This window comes from Amblyraja radiata, chromosome 7 (genome assembly GCF_010909765.2).
Source record: "Amblyraja radiata isolate CabotCenter1 chromosome 7, sAmbRad1.1.pri, whole genome shotgun sequence".
NCBI classification, from domain to species: Eukaryota; Metazoa; Chordata; class Chondrichthyes; order Rajiformes; family Rajidae; genus Amblyraja; species Amblyraja radiata.
In genome coordinates this window covers 44,653,590-44,671,098 of record NC_045962.1, presented here as the reverse complement: position 1 = coordinate 44,671,098, position 17,509 = coordinate 44,653,590, and the positions used below count along the sequence as shown (strand labels likewise).

General features: G+C 43.3%; 1 protein-coding gene and 1 long non-coding RNA gene across 3 annotated transcripts in view; both read left to right on the top strand.

Moving 5' to 3' along the window:
* The window catches only part of pard3b (par-3 family cell polarity regulator beta), a 1,048,449-nt gene that overhangs the window by 833,653 nt on the left and 197,287 nt on the right, over nt 1–17,509 (top strand). The gene's annotated exons all lie outside the window — the stretch shown is intronic.
* LOC116975353 lies at nt 1,602–17,004 on the top strand. The gene is made up of 3 exons (XR_004412605.1): nt 1,602–1,842; nt 7,770–7,773; nt 16,995–17,004. It is a non-coding gene; the product is annotated as an uncharacterized LOC116975353 (long non-coding RNA).

Genomic DNA, 17,509 nt, shown 5'->3' with positions numbered 1-17,509 from the left:
ACTTGACACCATTTAGATGGTAATCTGCCTTCCTGTTTTTGCTACCAAAGTGGATAACCTCACATATATCCACATTAAACTGCTTCTGCCATGCATCTGCCCACTCACTCAACCTGTCCAAGTTACCCTGCATTCTCATAGCATCCTCCTCACAGTTCACACTGCCACCCAGCGTTGTGTCATCTGCAAATTTGCTAATATGACTTTGAATCCCTTCATCTAAATCATTGATGTATAATGTAAATAGCTGCGGTCCCAGCACCGAGCTTTGCGGTACCCCACTAGTCACTGCCTGCCATTCTGACAGGGACCTGTTAATACCTACTCTTTGTTTCCTGTCTGCCAACCAATTTTCTATCCATATCAACACTCTACCCCCAATACCATGTGCCCTAATTGTGCCCACTAATCTCCTATGTGGGACCTTATCAAATGCTTTCTGAAAGTCCAGGTACACTACACCCACTGGCTCTCCCTTGTCCATTTTCCTAGTTACATCCTCAAAAAATTCCAGAAGATTAGTCAAGCATGATTTCCCCTTCGTAAATCCATGCTGACTCGGACCGATCCTGTTACTGCTATCCAAATGTGCCGCTATTTCACTTTTATAATTGACTCCAGCATCTTCCCCACCACCGATGTCAGGGTAACTGGTCTATAATTCCCTGTTTTCTCTCTCCCACCTTTCTTAAAAAGTGGGATAATATTAGCTACCCTCCAATCCACAGGAATTGATCCTGAATCAATAGAACATTGGAAAATTATCACCAATGCGTCCACAATTTCTAGAGCCACTTCCTTAAGTACCCTGGGATGCAGACCATCAGGCCCTGGGGATTTATCAGCCTTCAGTCCAGAAGGTCAAGGTATTTGGACATGCTCCACACTGAAGGAGTGATGCACTGTCCGAACGTCATCATTTGAAGCAAACATTGTCAACGTCTCGTCTAAAGAAGGGTCCCAACCTGAAATGTCACCTATCTATGTTCTCCAGAGACGCTGCCTGACTCACTGAGTTACTCGAGGTGCTTTATTATGTCCAAATCTATCTGTTTTCTCACAAAGACACTAAATATATACATTGGCACTCTTTTGAAGCACTGCCTGGAAGGTCTCTCCAGCGCCTTGATCAATATTTATTTCTCAGTCAATATCAGAAGAATAAATTATTATTTGGTTATTTGTTGCAATGCTATCACCAAATTGGTTCCCATGTTTATTGCGGACAAAAATAGAAAATGCTGAAAGTATTCTGCAGATTAAGGAACATCTGTGGGAAGAGAAACAGTCTTTGTTTCAGGTCAATAATGTATCTTGTTGCAGAAAGGGGGAAGAGTGGGGAGAACAAAGAGAATGTGTGTGATAGGATTCTTGCCAAAGTTGTCCAATTACTTTAAAAAATAGCAATTAAAGATACATTACGAAAATGGAAATCGAAACAGAAAGGCACAGCCACATCTGTGAGTAGAGAAAGAAAAAGGCTTCTCATTCAATGTTGGCAAGTTCAGTCGGGTGTGCCAAGGGCTGCAACATGCCAAGATGAAAGATGCAGAGCTGTTCCTTGAGTTTATGCTTGGCATCGTTGAAATACTGTACTGCCCTAATTTGACAAAAGGAAGCAACTGACAATTTTGTCAAAATTTAGTCATTGCTTGTTTTAGGGTATTTGAGATATGCTCTACACAATGGTGAACAAATTATGTCTTCTCTGAGTACAATTTGAACATATTTATACCAGAGAAGTAAGAAATTCCATCACAGAGAGCTGAAAGAAAAACACGTTTTCCTCATTTACAAGAAAACGCCTTTCTGTCAGTTGCTCCCTTTTGTCAAAGTAGGGCAGTCTAGGAAGTCATAGACAGAATGGTGAAAATGGAAATGGGGCGTAGAATTAACATGCCATGCTATAGGGAGGTCAGGGTGGTCCTGGTAACCTGAACGATGGTGTTTTGCAAAGTAGTTATCAATCCACATTTGGTTTCTCCAATGTGGCGGAAACTACAATGTGTACCAAATGCAATATACTAATTTGGAAGGTGTGCAAATGCTTTACCTGAATGAGGAACAGGTACCTTGGACAGGTACATGGATAGGATAAGTTCATAGATTTGGGTCACACATGGCAAATGGGACTAACGTGATCGGCATCTTGGGCCAAATAGCCTATTTTCTTACTGTATGACTCTCTGCTTCACTGTTTTGGTTCCTGTGTGTTAAAAATGGAAGAGTTAAATCTGCAGGTCTTGCATTTCCTGTAGTCCCTTCGTGAAGTGCAGTTCCTTGGAATACTGTAAGTGGGGGGGGGGGGTGTGGGGGGGGGTGTGATGTGCCTGTTGGCTTACTTTCGTTGAAGATGCAGAAATGATGGAGGTTGATCCAATAAATATAACGATTGGTGGAATGAAAGATGAAAGCAGAGAGAACCTACCCTTATTCTGGATGGGAGGAAAGTACTGGAGAGTAGTTGTGCAGTAACGAGAGGAGATGCTGCCAATTGTGAATCAGGAATGGTCATGATTAAGGAAAAAGAAAGACATCTTAGAACTACTGTTATGCAAAATATCATCAGAACAGATATGATGGAGAAACAGGGAGAATGCAATGATTCTTTCCAGGAAGCAGGATAGAAAGAAGTGCACTGAAGATTGCGCTGGGAATTGGGTGGTTTATAATTAATATTCGTAGCTAAACTATCCCCTGAGGTGGAATAGAGATGACAAGAAAAGGAAGGTAGACAAAAATGCTGGAGGAACTCAGCGGGTGAGGCAGCATCTATGGAGCGATGGAAATGGGCAACGTTTCAGGTCGAGACCCTTCATCAGACTCAAACATGAAAAGAAAAGGAAGTATTTTCTCTAAGTGTTTATTACAGTGTTGTGTTCTCTTTGCTAAAGTACTTTGATTGTAATGTGCTTGGGAACAACCCAGGGCTGTGTAAGATGCTATATAAAATGAAACTTTTTCTCTTATTCCCACCAACCCATGTTTTTAACCACTGTACTCCAAATCATAATCACAATCATAATCATCATCATAATCATAATCACACTTTATTATGCAACATACGATGAATTTGATTTGCCATACAGTCATACCAATAAAAAGCAACAAAACACACAAAATACATTTTAACATAAACATTCGCCACAGTCACTCCTCCACATTCCTCACTGTGATGGAAGGCGAAAAAAAAAGTTCAATCTCTTCCCTTCTTTATTCTCCCGCGGTCGGGGGCCTCAAGCCATCCGTTGATGGGACGATCTTGGCTCCCGTAGCTGACGGTCAGGCCCTACGCATCGAGGTGATCAAGCTCCTGCATTGGGGGCATATCAGCTCCCCGCACCGGGTGATCGGACCCCGGGTTGGGGCTAGTCAAACCTCATGCGACTTTGGAGTTTCCCGACATCAGTCTCTACCCGAGACTGCAAGCTCCTCGATGTTGAAATCCGCAGGCCGCAGTTGCAGCATCGATCCCAGGCAAGGGATCGCAGGCTCCGATGGTAAGTCCACGGCCCCGCGGTGGGGCTCAAAGTCAGTCTCGAGCAAGGCCACCAGCTCCATGATGTTAGGCTGCAGAGCGACCGAATATACGATCCGGAAAACAATCGCATCTCCGGCAAGGTAACTAATACTAAGTGGACTGACCTTTATAACCCCACTGAATGATTCTTGGTTACCAGCCAGATGTTAAATTACAGAATTTGTACTCCATCTCCAATATTTTTTATAGCCAATAAGGAAAGACATTCAGTGAAAGTGAAATGGCTCATTACTTATTTATAAGGTACTGTACATTTTTCTCTTGGGTCCTTTTCATCAGTGTCCTAGAGTTTAATCATTAATTCCTGGAGATCCTCGGAAAGTCTTAGATCATTGGCAACCCTACAACACAATAACATTCTGATCGGAGGTCAGGACTAAAGTTCACAGTGTCGCACACTGCCTAGCAGCTGAATAAACTATTAAAAGTCTTCAGGCACTGAATTACAGTGACACATCTGGTTATCTTAACAGCAAAGAGCACTGCAAATGAAGTAATAACAAAAATGAAACTCCGCAAAGGTTTAGGAAGCTTGAAAATGGTTTCACACCTCTTTCAGCTGTTCTGTTCTACAATACTCTTGTAGAGAGGATCTCGTTCAAATAATTAAAAAAATTAAGCAGCCCATTCTCAAAGTATTAAGACTTTCCATTAAGACTGCCTGTATTGGCTGTCAAATCACTTTCATTAAATGATATGATCCAGTCCTAATTGTGTTCAATAATTAGTCATTAGATTGAAGATATCATAATTGTTGGTAATACAAAATAAGTATTTTGATTAAAGTTCAGCTTTCCTGGGTTTAAGTTTACTCAAAACCCAAATCATTTTTCACATGTAGGAAACAGCCATAGAAAATAGAGTTTGTTTCCCCAATCAGGGTGGAGGTTCAGCTGGACAGTATTTCTACCTGCTCTTCTGTATCCTTCCGAGAAGTGACTCATTGTCCTGCATTTGGCCCATTGGATCTACAAAGTGAGCTCTTTACAGGATTCTCGTTTTGTAGAGGGAACCAGAAATCAAATTGAGTTTCTTGTCACTTGTGTAAGTTACTTCTTGTATGATATTGGATCGCCAGTTTAAAAAAAACAGATATCTAGCCCTCAGCAGATTACAAGTCTCCTGGTTCATCCAGGGCTTCTGGTTGAGGAAGGCTCAGAATGTTTTTTTAGGTACACATGCATCCACACATCTTTATGAAGTTGCTGCCGACTGTGGCATATTCATTCAGGCCCACTGACAAATCCTTGAACATGGCCCATTCCACCGACTGAAAGAATTCCAGGCATGACATCCTGACCACCAAGAGTGCAAAGAAACAATTTTAATCTAGATGGAGTTTCAGATGGACGCTTGGCACCTATAGCCGGGATTGTACGCTATCAAGACAAGCCAAAACCGGCAGCATAAGTGGCAATGAGGCATGAGCTCACACTTTACCTGCGTGCTTTGAAAGTGAGAACAATTACATACCTGCATAAGCCCGCCCAATATTCTGTTGTGCTGTTGCATATAACAATAAATGTCAGTCCCGATCCCATAATTTCAGTCTGAGGAAGAAGTCAGAGCTTCCTTCAAGGGGTGAATCCTTGAAAAGTGTCCAGTCCAAATGGCGTACTAAATACCTGAACGTACCAACTGGCTGGAGTATTCAAGGACCTCTTCAACCTCAATGTTGCCTGAGGTTTACACGTGCTTCAAAAAGGCATCTATTGTACTGGTTTCAAAGAAGACTACAATGACTTCCCTCAATTAATACATAGCATTTCCTTTCACCAAAATGAAGTTCTTCAAAGAATATTTATGGTGTAAATCAACTCCTGCCACAAAAGTGATCTGGATCCAATTCGCTACAACTGCAATTGCTATCTCACTGTCACCTCACACTACTCTTGTTTTTTTTTCAACCACCTTTCTTTTAGAAATGTTATGTGTAAGTTATGTATAATTTATGATTTTGTGTGTCTTTGTGCTTGTGATGCTGTCGTAAGTAAGATTTTCATTGTACCTATAACTCTGCGTACTTGTGCTCATGACAATAGACTTGACTTGAGTCAGTCTGGTAACTTCTCCCTTGCCTTCCCTGACTAACATTTCGTAGTTCTCCTCGCCAGTACCGTGCTCTTCAGTCTTTGTCCATCTAGAGATATATCTTTCATAGAATGTCTTGGCGGAAGCAGGGAGAAAGTGGATGGGAGGACTTTCAAATAGGTAAACATGGGGTATCAAATAGATACCCCATCAGAAGGCCCTCTTCTTTCCCAGGGGCATCGCTGGACAATCATTGTTGATTGAAGAGACAACACGAAGAGTAATTATTCCTATCCACCCCCTACCTTGCTGTGACCTACTGACATTCCTGACAGTGGAAACAGTTTCTCTCTCATAATTTCAAAAGTCCAAAATGTAAATTTTCATTTAGTGTTCTCCAGGAGAATCCCAGATTCTCCACTCTGAATAACTGTCACTCCCGATGCAGCCCCTCAAAAACTTTTATCTTCCTTGACAGGTGCTGCCCAGAATTGGAAGCACTATTGTCCTTAAGGTTAATCAATGCTTTCCTACCCTACATCTTCGCACTCCATTACCATAAAAATAATAAAGAACAATGTTATTTGTGAAAATATAAAGGCTGCATTTGCATAACAGCTACTTGTGCATATTAGCGCAGGTCAAAGCACGTTACTTACAATGAATTATTGCAGTAGCTGTTATAAGAGCAAATACTGCAACCATTTTGCATGCAGGGAAAGCTGACCCATTTTTAGATTTTTGCAATGGTATTAATTAACAGAAAAATATTGACCAGGCCACAAAGTCCATGTCCATCTTCAAATAATGTCCTGGATTAATCCATATTCAAAGATTTGTAGCTTGCAGACTACATCTCACCCACGGTGCTGCTGTAAATTAAGGGGCGTCACAGTGCAATAGCTAATAGAGCAACTACTCGCCGCACCAGAGACACAGATTCAACCCCGACCTCGAGTGCTGCCTGTATGGAGTTTGCACGTTCTCCCCGTGACTGAGTTGGTTTTCCCCTGGATGCTCCACATTCCTCCTATATCCCAAAAACATGCAGGCTAGTAGATGAATTGGCTGCTGCAAATTGGCCCCAGAGTGTTAGTGAATGATTGAATCGGAGAGAGTTGAAGGGAATATGAGGAGAATATAAAATGAATTTAATGTAGAATTACTGTAAATGGGTAGTTGATATGGACTCTGTGGGCTTGTTTCCATGCTGTATCTCTTTATGACTACGACGCTATGTATCAGTTTCAATTTTGTGCAAGAGTCTCACAGGACTTGAAACCTGACCAACTCATTCAGAGGCAAGATTGATGTTGATGAAATATTGTTCTCCCAGCTTGGGCCAGCCTATTGCCAAACAAAATCTCTCAGGGCTTGTTATATGAACCTATGTTATGGCATCTTTTATCATTGCTCTTTGACTTGGTTTGTCACTGTCCTAGTTATCCCACAATAATTCCCGAGGCCAATGGTGTTTCTGGCGCGGATCTTTTTGGACCACAATTAATTAGCCATCCTTCATGTTGAAATGCAGTTCATTTTACCAGCAGAGTCAACAAACTTCTGCCACAGTCACTGACGACTTTAGACATTAGACTTTAGAAATCATGGAAACAGATCCTTTAGCCCACCAAGTTCATACTGACCAGCAATCACCCCATACACCAGCACTAACCTACACCCCTGGGACAGTTTACACTTTGCAGAAGCCAATTAACCTACAAACTGTACATCTTTGGAGTGTGGGAAGAAACTGGAGCACCCAGAGAAAACCCACACGGTCACAGGGAAAACGTACAAACTCCATACAGATAGCACCCATAGTTAGAATCAAACCTGGGTCTTTGGCGCTGTAAGGCAGCAACTCTACCGCTGCGCTCCCGTGCCACCCCTTTTAAACAGCTTTTCTCCTCATGGACACTCTTTGAACTGACTAACATTATGAAACTTACAATGGCAATCTGAAATATTTGGGCAGGTGGTCCAGGAGAAAGGACTGGTTGTCTGAAGAGTAGTCAACTTAAACATTAGCTGTTTCTCATTCCACAAATGCTGACTGACCTGTTGAGTGTTTCTAACCATTTATGTTTGTATTTATGGTATTAAAAAAATCTTACTATTCCTCTATCCACTCTTAACCTCTCATCAAACATTTCATGTGATATCCACAGCCACACTACTTCCTGAGGCTCCACAGGTACGTTGAGCTCCAGGCTTCGATGGCATCTTCGATCCCATAAAGCTGATGGACCTCATTCCAAACAAAACCTTGGCTTTGAGGCCCCGCCCCAGATCACGTTGATGGCCTTTGACAGAGAGCGCTATTAAAGATTTTTATATTTGTTTTGAAATGTATTTGGTCACCACAGACATTTAAGCTGGTATATATTTAAGCGATGCAAATAATTAAAATTATTTAAAAAACATTAATACCATTTAACTGATATATGAATTGAAACTGTTAATGTTAAACAAAAGCACACATCCAATTTTGCACTCATGTACAGGTGAATGGATTATTGCTACGTACGTCAGTCATCCAGTCATGAGATGTAAGTTGGATATTTATGTAGTGCTCCTGGTTGTGGTTGAAGGGAGGTTAGATGTGTTCCTTACATCCTTAATGCAATGCACAAGCACTAAAGTCAGGGATGCACTGATCCTCAACACGCTGGCGGTTCCCTGCGCTGTCTCTGCCTAAAGTGGTCCATGATCGGGGCCAACGCCTGAGAGAAACCTCGCAGAGAGCTTTAGGGAGGAAATTCCAAAGATTAGGATCTAGAGCACCCAAATACATAATCATAATTAATGGAGTTCTCAGAGGACTGTTATGTAGATAGATCATGGTAAGATCTTGGATGCATTAAATACAAGAATGAGAATTTTAAAAGTGAGGCACTGGTGAACCATCTCAAATTGGAAGTCATTTTTGCTCAGAAAAGGATAACAGCATACAACAGTGTAGTGAACCAATGAATCATTGGGAAGCTCTTGTTTATTTATGTTTTATATCTATCTGTTATGCAGCCTTTCTTTAATTGAATGGATTCATTTCCTATGATGTAATCTGAAGTAATTATATGCAATATAATCTACATTTTGAGTATTTTACATCACTGCATAACTCAGGTAGTATCACATAACACATATAATATGTTGTTACAATGCTGAAAATCAGTAGATCTCTTACAGTAAATTTTCTGAATGGTGGTGTTTGCTTTCATTGTGTTTCATCATCATCAGTTGAGCCTCCTTGTTTAGTTTGGCCTCGAATTGTTCTTTTGGAGTTTTACCTTCTTACCATCAGCATTAATGCAGAAACACTTTTTGTGTACCTTTGCAGCTGAATAATACTAGTACAGGTGCACAACCTTTTATCCGAAAGCCTTGGGACCAGACACTTGTCGGATTTCGGAATTTTTCGGATTTCCGAATGGAAGATTTTTAGCGTAGATTAGGTAGGTAGCGCGGGCGGCTTGAAAAGTCTGGAGCGGCTGCCTCCTCCCCGGAGACCGGGGAATCATTGCATAAATGTTAGTCAGTTAGTTTGCAGGGATTTTATGTGGTGGGGGGGGGTGAAGGGGGAAACTTTAATTCTTAGTCCCCTACCTGGTCAGAGAGGCGGGGAGCGGGCAATGCCTTACCGGGTCGCCGTGCAGTAAGCTCCGGAGCGCTGTGGCCGCCGACTCCCAACATCGCGGAGCTGGGGGCTGCGGGCGTCCGGCCGCGGTTGGAGCTCCGACCCCAGCAACTCTACCCCTGGCTGTGCGGCGCTCCAAATCCAGCGCGGCCCGCGGCCGGACGCCCGCAGCCCCAGCGCCGCGATGTTGGGAGTCGGCGGCGTCGCAGCGCTGGGTTACCAGCGGGGAGCGGGCAATGCCTTACCGGGTCGCCGTGCGGTAAGCTCCGGAGCGCTGTGGCCGCCGACACACAACACACAACAACATGCCGCCGACTCCCAGCTGGGGCTGCGGGCGTCCGGCCGTGGGCCGCGCTGGATTTGGAGCGCCGCGCAGCCAGGGGTAGAGTTGCCGGGGTCGGAGCTACAACCGGCGCCGCCCGCGGAAGGACGCCCGCAGCCCCAGCTGGGAGTCGGCGGCCACAGCGCTCCGGAGCTTACTGCACGGCGACCCGGTAAGGCATTGACCGCTCCCCGCCTCTCCGACCAGGTAGGGGACTAAGAATTAAAGTTTCCCCCTTCACATAAAAGCCCTCCAAACTAACTGACTAACATTTAAGCAATGATTTACAGATGTTTAAGTGTCTCCCCGGTCTCCGGGGAGGAGGCAGCCGCTACAGTAGTACAGACCTGGGTAGACCGTGGGTCGCTTCGGGTCAAGTTTGGCGCCAAACGCGAGCTTTGGTGTGCAGACGACATCCTGGAAAAAATGGCCGGTTTTACGGAGTTTTTCGGTTTCCGGAACTCCGGATAAAAGGTTGTGCACCTGTACTCACATTTTAATTTTGCTAAGAAATTGTGCTTTATGTATTTACACTAACGTTTGTCCACAAAGAATAATGGCAGTTTTTTGCTATCTTGAATGTTATGTTATGACATTACAAAGGCATGGCACTCCCGCAGAGGTTATATAAAGTAAAATCCTGGCTTGGAAACAGCCTCATTTTGTAGAAAGCCTTTCACGACCACAGGATATCTAACTGCAATTTACAACCAATGAAGAGCAATTTGAAATGTGGCTATGATGTAAGAAATGTGGCAGGCAATTTATGTACCGCATAATCCCACACACAACATACCATGCAACAATTTGACACTGACTAATAATGTTGCTTGTTAATGACCAAGGGTTGGTGAGGATACTTAGGAAAATCCACCCCATCTACCCCACCCAGTTATAAAATCTGTTATATCCAACAGGAGCAAATAGAAGTATAATGTCTCAAGCAAAAGCCAGCACATCCAGTGCAGCTCTGCCTCAGTTAATGCACTGGAGTATCATCCTGAATTGTGTGCGCACATCTGGAATGGGATTCTTGGCTTAGAGGTGTGAGTGCTGCCATCTGAATCTCAGCAGACATTTTATTTCTTTGGTAGTCTTCCAGCCCCTTAAAGTGAAGCTTTAAGGTTGTCTTTGGCAGTGAAATGTGCTCATCAAACATTAGTGCAAGGGATTCTTCCAGTGCTTAAATGCTTCTGTAACATTTCACCCTGCAATAATTCAAAACAATACTTTTCAGAGACGAAAAGAGTCTGTTCTTTTGATATTGTTGTCACCCGAGTCAGAAAATAATGTAGGTCACATCTACACTGACTACACATATGAATTATTCCCTCACAACAGGCTTTGGAAGATTGCTAGAACCTTGCAAAATCATTTTGGTTAGCAGTGAATCATTTTAAAGCAACCATTATTAGCAGATACCAAGCTGATTTGAGTCATAGAGTAATGCAGCGCAGAAACAGGCCCTTCGGCCCAACCCACCCATACAGGCCAAGATCCCCAGCTAAACTAATTCCATTTGCCTGCATTTTGCTCATATCCCTCTCAACCTTTTCTATCCACAAGAAGATACAAGATTATATATTTATTCACAAAAAGCTGGAGTAAAGGAATTAGTGACATTTTGGGTCGAGATCCTTCTTCAGACTGAGAGTCAGGGGAAGGGGAAACTTGTATTTATTCACCTTTGCCTAATGTTTTAAAAATATGCCAGGATTCCTGTAATCCAAAACCATTGACTGAATTTTTAAATTAGCGTACAGTTTCTCTGCCTGAGATGCTCAGGACTGACACAATCCCGTTTACCAATAATTTGCTGACACATTGACGCTCTGCCCAACAACACCTTTGATCTGAATTTCTCATTGGTGTTCACACCCCTCCATATCATCCCCCATCCCCCCCTGCTTCCCCACCCCTTCCCCTCACTCTCACTCCCCTCCACCCCTCTCGCTCTCCCTCCCCTCACTCTCACCCCCCACCCCTCCTGCTCCCCCACCCCTTCCCCTCACTCTCATCCCCCTCCACCCCCCCCTGCTCCCCCATCCCCCCCTGCTCCCCCACCCCTTCCCCTCACTCTCACTCCCCTCCACCCCTCTCGCTCCCTTTCTCTGCGCCACCATAAGCTGTTTCAACACAAGCTGTCTGAACATTTGGCTTTGTTTTCTTTTCCTATTTATTCATCATTCCCTCTCTTACTTCAATGATCTCCTTAAATACTAGTTCTTTGATCAATCCTTTTGTTATTTCTCCTAATTTGTTCATATGATTGTTATACATATTTAATAATGCAACAACTATGGTTGTATACTATGTGTAAATGCGAGTAGTTTTAGATTGTGGACGGCCTGTGATTGGAGCTATCCTTAAAGAGAGTTAGTGGAATGTGTTGAGAGTAAAGGTCATTCTTTAAAAAGACGCATAAAGGTTAGAGTTGTTCCTTAACGCTGACATTGTCTACAGGAGATTACATCAAATTCACATTGGCATCGAGTAGTTCGAGATCCTATGTCCATATAGTTCAAGTTAAAAAAAAAATTCACACTCTAGTTTCATTTAAGGTTTTATGACTCACATTACTGTAAATCATTTGCTAGAAGCAGTGTGTCTGTTATAATAATGGAATTAGTGCAATGATGTTAATGATTTAAATGCACTCCTTGGGTAATGCTCAAAGGCCTGATTTGTCCGGGTCATGTGCACTCTAGTTTGGTAGCTGTGTTTTTGGCAGCACATCTTGGTGTGAGGGCTGTGCAGAGAGGATAACTGTCACCCACCCCCGCAAAAGGAAGACACGTGGCTTTATGAAGCGTTCTGTCTTATATATATATATATATAGATAGATATATATATATATATATATATATATAGATATAGATATAGATATATATACTAGACTAAGTGGGGCCTGTTGGGTCCCAGCTTCACACGGGAGGGCTGGTCCCCCAACGCAATATTCCACCTCACCACCAATTCCAATATTGCTGGCCAGTGAGGGGGGGGGGGGGGGGGGGTGTGGGGCTTTCTGGAGCGTTAGCATGGGTGTTGTGGGACGAAGGTACTGGTTTACAGAGGGCTAGTATGGACATTGTGGGCACACACACACACTCACGTCACACACACACACACACACACTCACACACACCCTCACACATACACACACACACACACACTCACACACACACTCACACACACACACTCACTTACACACTCACACAGACATTCACACATACATGCACACACACTTCCACTCAGACATAAACTCACAAACACACACACTCACAAACACACACACACACACTCCCACTCACACACACATACTCACACACACACACACACTCACACTCACACACTCACAAACACATACACACACACAAGCAGATACTCACACACGCACGCACACACAGACACTCACACACGCACGCACACACAGACACTCATACACGCACACACACACTCACAAACACATACACACACACACACACACACTCACACACACACACTCACTTACACACTCACACAGACATTCACACATACATGCACACACACTTCCACTCAGACACATAAACTCACAAACACACACACTCACAAACACACACACACACACTCCCACTCACACACACATACTCACACATACACACACACTCACACACTCACAAACACATACACACACACTCACTGAATACTCACATGGCTGAGCGCGGCCTCTCCACTTTGGGGCTTGTGCAGTCAGCGGCACTTCCGCAACCAGCGTGACCTCTGCACATACCAGAAATTACGCAATGAGCGTGACCTCTGCACTTACCGGAAAATACACAATCAGTGCAACCTGGCCACTAAGCGGAAGTCACGAAATGAGCGGGACCTTTGAACCAAACACAGTCGGAACTAATAAAGAATTACAGTTTCAAGCACAGGCAGGGCAGCAGGCCAAACAACTCATGGCATTGTCATTATGGACAGACTCACAGTTCAGTTGATTCACAGCTTAGAATGAGAGTCGTGGCCTCTCCCTCGCGATCTTGCAGAGTGACTGAGTCACGTCCAGGCATCCGGGGTTTTATAGCCCTGCCCACCCCCCCAAAGGGGCGTTACCATCAGGTGATGGACAGGCGACAGGATCTCAAGGTTTTTTAAACGCTCATAACTTTTTCTTTTTTCATCAATGAGAAAAATACTCAGGGCCTGCTCAGCGGAGGAGGACTGTGAGTAAGATGGCCAAAAATCATAGCGATATATGGTAGCGTTTTTTCTAAAATCAATATACAGCGCAGACAGGGAGGGTCAAGATTTTAATTATACAGATATAAGGATAGCTCTTCACAGTCTATTTTAAAATTGAACCACAAACATCCAGAAACTTGAATAGTAAATACTATAATAGCACAATGTGCTCTTGTACCCTTGATTACAAGTTATTACATATGGTTAGAACCAGAAAATAAGTTTTCACTTGGTACAGCCTTTTTATTCCACATCTGCAACCTTTTTTTAAGTGTAGATTATTCTGGGCAATGGGTTAAGAAGCATTGGCTACCCTTGGATTCCTTACCACATGACAATCTGCATGAGGTCTTATTTAATTACAGAAGCGAATTTCGCCCCACCCTAAATTTACCTTTCATCTTACAATCGGGAGCGTGTGGCTGATTTGTGGGAATCACTGAATACCATTTCTGTTTAAGAAGGAACTGCAGATGTTGGTTTACGCCATTTCTCTTTCCTCCCTACCCCAACTCAGCGATTCAAGTACTAATTGTAATTCTCTGCTACTCCTTTGGTGATCAGCTATGTTGGCAAATTCGGAGAATGAACTAAGAGCAGTCCTGAATTGAACAATTGACAGTGAGAGGTGAATGAAATGAGGAATGCACTGGAGATCATCCAACAGAAAATGTGTTTACTTACCTAACAATCAGTATGTTATTTTATTGCTTCCGATAATTATTTTCTTGCCTTTACCTTTTGCAAGATCAATTTCCACAGCAGAGTTGCAATAACTTAAAGGACAGGTCCCTATCTTTTGCATAGGGCCTTCACTGCATGTTGTATGTTATATGGGGCACATCTAGGTGGTCACTCGCAGGCAACAGACAGTCCCAGTAGTCATTAAGGATGTGCGTATATGTGTATGCAGTAAACCCTCGTTGTAATTGACCCCTTTATAACAGATTTTGGTTTGCGAATGGATCTGCTGATGCCGCTCCCTGTTCCCATCGCCTCCCGGCGCTCAGAGCCCCGACCTCCGACGCACCCCTGACTTGCAAGATGCACCAGCAAGCCCTTCTTCACCCACCTCACGATCCGGTTGACGCGGTTGTTGTTGTGGGTGACGTTGTAGCCCCTGTGGATAGTGCTATCTTCAGACCCCCGCCACTGACAGGTCACCGTGGGGCTCCCATCACTCCCACCTGCTGCTGCTGCTTCCTGTCAGTGTAGCTGAGTTACTCCAGCGCTTTGTGTCCTTTTGTGCATTAATCATCATCTGTAGTTCTTTGTTTCAACTACATATAATGATAATCCTTACTCGTATATAAAGTACAATTGGCAATAATGGACCCTCACGCTCCAATGGCTTGTTATGACGAGGGTTTGCTGTGTGCGTGTGTTTAACATGCTCCTTCAGAAGGCCTAGGTAACACTATGTTCACACTATGTTCTTTACTCTGTTCCCTTTCTCTTTTTGCACTTCCTATTGTACGCATGTATGATTTGATTGTAAACATGTGTGGATAATTTCCATGGAAACCACCTAAACCAAGATTACCACTGCATCTCCATACACGTGAACAATAACAAACTTATACCAATACCCATGCGTCTCCCAGTGTCTAAGACATTTAGTCAGAGGGCAGTGAATTTGGCTCGAAGGACCGAATGGCCTACTCCTGCCCCTCTTGTCTATTGAATCTGTGGAATTCTTTGCCACAGAAGGCTGTGGAGGCTAAGTCAATGGATATTTTTAAAGCAGAGATAGATCGATTCCTGATTAGGATTGTGCTGTGCTGGAAACCAAATGGTTCCCTCCTGTGCTGAAATAAATCAGTAATGTTCCCCTCCTGGGCCATGTGTCAAATTTTATTTTAATACTCCGCGAATGTATGTTTGGGTAGTTTGTATATAGAGGTGCTATATTAATGCAAATTATTGTAATCTTTTCATCGTGTCTATCAGTTTGCTTTCCCTGCATTGTTTATGGTGGTACATTTCTTACTGTTGAGTCTTTCTAATTGTGTTGAATGTACACTTGTTATCTAGAAATGGGAGGCACTGGTAAAACTCGAGATATAAATCCATGCTAGATAATTCTCTTGAGTGGAAATTCATTACATCTGGCAGGATCTTAAGTGACCTTAAAAGGATTAGTCAGATCAACGTTACCATACAAGAGCTTAGGAAGGTACATTAGGAACAATTTTTTTTGGGGATAAGTCCACATATTGCATGTTTAGAGGCTAGTTGATCAAAGTTCATGACCGGCATGTAACAGTAAGGACGACATGGTAGCGCAGCTGTAGATTTGCTGCCTCACAGCGCCAGAGACTCGGACTATATCAACCCTGACTATGGGTGCTGCCTATATGGAGTTTGTATGTTTTCCCCATGACCTGCATGTGTTTTCTCCAGGATCTCCGATTTCCTCCCACACTCCAAAGACATACAGGTTTGTATGCTAATTGGCTCAGTATAATTGTAAATTATCGCTAGTGTGTGTAGGATAGGGTTAGTGTGCGGGGATCACTGGTCGGCACGAACTCGGTGGGCCGAAAGGCCTGTTTTCCCGTGCTGTATCTCTAAAAAGTGAAAAAAGTAAGGAGGAAGGATAAGGATGGAAAGTAAGGGAACAATATAAGGTTACAGTAAGGTTACAATGTAACCAAGTTGTAAATTTGGTCAAAAAGAGAAAGGAGGCATTGGAAAGTTTAAGGAGATGAAATCATACAGGGCATGTTAGAATTATATTATGCATGGATGAAAAGAGGCAAATAGAAGGCCCAAAAGGGAGCTACAAAATGGCTTTAGCTCGTTGCAATAAAGAAAACTCCAAAGCTTTTTTATATTTACATTAAAAACTAGAGGGTATCCATAGAGAAGATAGGACTGCTCAAGGAAAAAGGAGGGAATTTGTGCTTGGAGTCAGGGGATGTAGGCGAGGTACTGAACAAATAATTCGCCAAGGAGAAGGGCATAGAAGACAATGGAACCAGTGTGGAGAATACTACTATGCAAGGGCAGTTTGAGATTAAGAAGGAGGATGTATTGGGGTTCTAGAGGAGCGTAAAAGTGAATGAATCCATAGGGCCTGATGTAAGGTTATTGAGAGAGGCAAGAGAAACAATTCCAGGAGCCTTGACAAGGATCTTTGCATCTTCAGTAGCCACAAGTGAGGTCCCAGATGACCGGAGAGTAGCTAATGCTGTTTCTTTAATTAAGAGGGAAAGCAGCCAACATAATAAAAGACTTGTCGCACCCCGGACATTCCTTCATCTCCCTGCTTCCATCGGGCAGAACATACAGAAGCTTGAAAGAGAGTATTACCTGACTCAGGACAGCTTCTTCCACTCTGTTATCAGGCTTCTAAAAGGTCCTTCCATAAGCTAGGGTCCTGTTGGATTCACCGCTACCCCAGTGAGGACATTGGACTTCGTCCATGTAACTGACGCGCTACAATGCTGAGAACTATATTCTGCACTCTGTATCTCCCCCTTTGCTAGACTTATTGTGCTTGAGTTTGTACAAAAGTGATTGACGAGAGTAGGGCAGTGGATATGGTCTACATGGATTTTAGTAAAGGCATTTGAGAAAGTGCTCCACAGAAAACTGATCCATAAAATGGCAGACGGAATTTAATCTGAGCAAGTGTGAAGAGTTGCACTTTGAGAGATCGAATGTAAGGGGACAATAAGCAATAAACAGCAAGATCATTAACAGCATTGGTGTAATGAAGGATCTTGGAATCCAATTTCATAATTCT